The 4,612-nt window shown below is 38.7% G+C and overlaps 1 non-coding gene across 1 annotated transcript; it reads right to left on the reverse strand.

The window, feature by feature from the left end:
- Positions 1 to 3,856: 3,856 nt before the first annotated feature.
- LOC116857874 lies at positions 3,857 to 3,963 on the reverse strand. The gene has a single exon (XR_004380814.1). It is a non-coding gene; the product is annotated as a U6 spliceosomal RNA (small nuclear RNA).
- Between the last annotated feature and the right edge of the window lie 649 nt (positions 3,964 to 4,612).

Here is a 4,612-nt window from a genome sequence, read left to right on the forward strand (position 1 = left end):
CTTTTTCCTTTTCCTAACAGTGTTTTTCCAAGAGCAGAATTTTGATGAAGTCCAATTAATCGATTTTTTATGGATTGTCCTTATAGTTTCAGAGATAAGAAATCCTTGTCCAACCCAGGTCATAAAGATTTTCTTCTGTGTTTTCATCTAAAAGTTTTATTGTCTTAGGTTTTACATCTAGGTCTATGATCTATACTTAGTTCATTTGTGTACCTGATGTGAGGTATCCAGTGAGTTTTTTTGTTTGTTTGTTTTGCACATGAACAGTGGTTCCAGCAACATCTGTTGAAGATATTATATTTCTAAAAATTGCTTTTCACCTTTGTCAAAATTCAGTTCATATGTGGGTTTATCTCTGGACTCTCTGTTCTAGTCCACATACCTATGAGTCTACCTTTTTGCCAATACCATAATGTCTTGATTACTCTAGCTTTGTATCATGTCTTAAAATCAGTCTTCCAGTCTTCCAGCTTTGTTCCTTTTCAGAACTGTTTTGACTATTCTAGTTCCTTTGCTTTACCATATAAATTTTAGAGTCCACTTGACAATTTCTACAAAAAAAAAGTCTTTCTGGGATTTTGGCTGGGATTGCATGGAATCTGCCTGTCAAATTAGGGAGGATTAACATTGTGTTATCTACTACTGCACAGCAAATTAACCCCACATTAAGCAGTCAGCAACACCGAATACTTATCATCTCACAGATTCTGTGGGTCAGGAATCAGGATGTGGCTTAGCTGGGGTACCTCTGCCTGAAGACTTTTCACAAGGTTGCGATCAAGTTATCAGCCTGGGTTGAGGTGAAGGCTCAACTAGGGGAAGTTCTGCTTCCGAACTCACGTGGTTATTGGCAAGATTCAGTTCCTTGAAGGCTACTGCCTGGAATCCTACGTCAGTTCCTTGACCTATGGCCCTCTCTATAGAGCAGTTCACAACATGGCAGCTAGCTTTCCTCAGAGCAGGAGAGTGAAAGAGTGCTCAAGACCAGAGCCACAGACTCTTTACCGTCTCCTCTGGGAAGTAACATCATTTTTGCCACTTTTTTTTTTTTTAATTAAAGGTGCATGACTAGGTATTGCCCACACTCAAGAGAAGGGAGTTATGCAAGGCTGTGAATACCAGAAGTCGGGAACCAGTAGGGGCCATCTTGAAGGCTGCCTACCACAGGCATCTTATCAATGAGTTTTCCAATTTACGAAGATATTATTTATCTAGGTCTTCTTTGTTTTTTTTCACTGAGGTTTTGTAAATCTCAACATACAGATCTTGCACACATTTTGTAAGAATCATACCTAAGGATCTCATGTTTCTGGTGCTTTCGTAAATAGCAGTATTTAAAATTTTAAATTTCAGGGGTGCCTGGGTGGCTCAGTGGATTAAAACCTCTGCCTTCGGCTCAGGTCATGATCTCAGGGTCCTGGGATCGAGCCCCACATCAGGCTGTCTGCTCAGCAGGGAGCCTGCTTCACCCCCACCCCACTCTCTCTCTCTGCCTGCCTCTCTGCCTACTTGTGATCTCTGTCAAATAAATAAAAAAAAGTTTTTAAAAAGATTTTAAAAATAAAATTTTATTTATTTATTATTAATTATTAATTAATTTTAAAATTAATTTAAATTTCAAATTGTTTATTGCTGGTACACAGAAATACAGTTGTATATGTATATTGTATATTGTATATTGACCTCATGTTCTATGACCTCGGTAAAGCCACTTATTAGTTCTAGTAGTTTTTGGTAGGCTCCTCAGGTTTTTCTACATAGGCAAGTTGTTTTATTTTTCCTTTTCTGATATGCATGCCCTTTCTTTCTCTGGCCTTTTTCACTGGCTAGGACTTCCAATACAAGGTTGAATACTGCTCCCTATTCCTTCTTACGTCCCAGATGTTCTTCTTAGAATCATTTTTATCCTTCTGGGATATGTTTTTTAAAAGTTCCTTTAATTATATCTGCTAATGTCTGAAAATACCTTTATTTCACCCTCATTCATAAAAGTTTATTTCCTGGGTATAAAATTCTAGGTTGACAGTTATTTCTCTTGCCACTTCAAAGGTATTATTCCACTGCCTTCTGGCTACTGTTATTGGAAAGTCTTCTGCTTGTCTTTGTTATCCTGCAGTTTTATTACTATGTGCTTAAGTGTGGATTTATTTTAATTACTCTGCTTGGAATTCTTGGGTTTCTGCATCAGAAGATTGGTATCTTCCATAATTTCTGAAACCTTATCTCTTTGTGTATTGTCTTTCCTCTATTATTGTTCTTAACTCCTTCTGGAGCATACATTGGACCTTCTCTATGCTGTATTTCCCTTAACCTCTAGTTAATACTTTCTATCATTCTGTCCTTTTGTCCTATATTGGTTATTTATTAGATCTACCTTCTAATTCTTTAATCCTCCCCTTAGTTCTATCTGCTATTTATAGCATCCTTTGAGTTTCTAATATAAATTATTACTTTTTATTGTATAAACTCCTATTTGATTTTCTTCCAAATCTGTCCAGTCTGTTCTCACACTGTGTGCACCCTTATCCTAGCAATGCTATCTTTAATACTTTATACACAATTAACATCATAGTTTTATACTCTGTGTTTAAACATCCCACAATCTGTAGTTTTGGGTGTGTGTGTGTGTGTGTGTGTGTGCGGCACACACACACGCCTGATCTTGAAGTTTGATGTGTATGCTGATCCTTGGGGATTTAGTGATTTTTTTTTAATTCTGAATTTGTAACTTTATGGTAATTCTTTGAAGTCTATAAACGTATTCCTCCAAAGAAAAATTTTTGTTTTCTTCGAGCAGTTTTCTATGGGTACTACCGAGGTCCGCTTTGAACTCTATTTTTGGCACAGGGTTTATTTTGAGTCACAGAGATTCAGGTTTAGATCTGGCCCACACTCACGCAAATTTGCTTGTACTTTGCTGTTCCCAGGGAGTTCACTTCTTCCAGCCCTGTCCGCAGGGTGGGCCTTTTCTAGTTGAACTTCTTGAGGCTGTTGCTCTTGGGCCCTCCTGCCTTTATGAAAGGGTCCAAGCTGACCTCTCACACTGCTTGGGCTCTAAGCTTTGTCTCTTGTCCTGCACAGCAAGGGCTGATTAGAACCTGGCTCTAGGGTAGCCTGCAGATACCTCCACAGTAAATATGATTTCTAGCTCATGTAGATTTGTGCTTTCCTATCATTTCTGCCCCTCACCCCATTACTTACCCACCACTTCTCTACATATCAAAATATTAAAACCTCTTTCTTGGCCATTTACTGCTTTCTGAACTAGAAGGAGTTTCTCTAGACATCTAGACAGCATATTCTTGGAAACACAAGTCCTGCTGTTAAAATATTAGTGTTTTCCTTTGCAGAAATTTTCCCTATGCAGATATATAATCTGTGCAATAGGAAAACACCATGCATAGTGCTTTTTAACCTGTTGTTATCATTTAGCAACATATTTTGAACGACTTTTTACGTGAATAAATGTATCAGGGATGCTGTGGGTGTAGGAAACAGACACCAAGACCAAGATTTGAGTGCAGGAAGTTCATTAGGGAGTGCTTTGAAGATCAACACCATTGGGGAATGGAGTTAAGTAGGTTTAGGCAGAAGGGGGGCATTTGGCAGTAGTGCACTTGTTAGTCACCTGTGGAGTTTGATGTGGGCTGCCTCTGGGAAGGAGATGTGACACTGGGCAAAACAGCCAACCTCAAGTGAGTGCAATTCCTGGAGCTAGCTGGACGATGAAGACTGTCAGCCTATTGCGTTCCCAGTATCTGCAAGGGGGATCTCGGGAAGTACATCACAGTATCCACCATAGTGAGGGACATTTGGGGCTCCAACTAACAGAAATCCAACCAACTCTTTTTTTTTTTTTAATATGGAATGCTTCACGAATTTGCATGTCATCCACGTGCAGGGGCCATGCTAATCTTCTCTGTATCATTCCAATTTTAGTATATGTGTTGCTGAAGCGAACACCAACCAACTCTTGCTTAAAGAATGGTTAATTTATGGTTAATGGTTAATATAAGGTCTGCAGTAGATGATTTTTTTCCATCAACAGCATCTTTCCCTTTTATTAGGACAGCAAAACAAAAACAAAACAAAAAACCAAAAACCATTTTCTCAAAGCCTCCAGTAGACTTCTCCTGATATTTCATGGACTGGAACCAGATCCTGTGGCCCCTTCTAGGTACAAGAGAAGCTGGGGAAGTGAGAACTAGATTTTCATGATTTTGTGCCTGGAGCAGTGAACATTGCTGCCCCGATCAGTGTCTGGATTCTGTTAGCAGAGAAAAAGGGAGAAAGGATTTTAGACATGCATCTCACACAGCCTGCCACAAATAGACCTCTACAAAATTATTTTGAATAATATATGGATATAACTTATTGAAATAGACCCCGTATTGCTGGAAATTTTCAATGTTGCCAACCTTTTGCTATTATCCACTGTGCTGCAATAAACATCCATGTTTGCCCAAATCCTCAATTCTTTGCTCAGGATGAAATGACAAATATGTAATTTCTGGGCCAAGAGAATGTACCTTTTTAAGGATTTTGATACAGATTACCATGATATACCAGGAATAGTTCTATAAATGTATGTTTACAGGAGCAGTGAATGAAG

The sequence above is a fragment of the Lontra canadensis genome, unplaced genomic scaffold (genome assembly GCF_010015895.1).
Source record: "Lontra canadensis isolate GAN:19392208 unplaced genomic scaffold, GSC_riverotter_1.0 scaffold127, whole genome shotgun sequence".
In the NCBI taxonomy this organism is placed as follows: Eukaryota; Metazoa; Chordata; class Mammalia; order Carnivora; family Mustelidae; genus Lontra; species Lontra canadensis.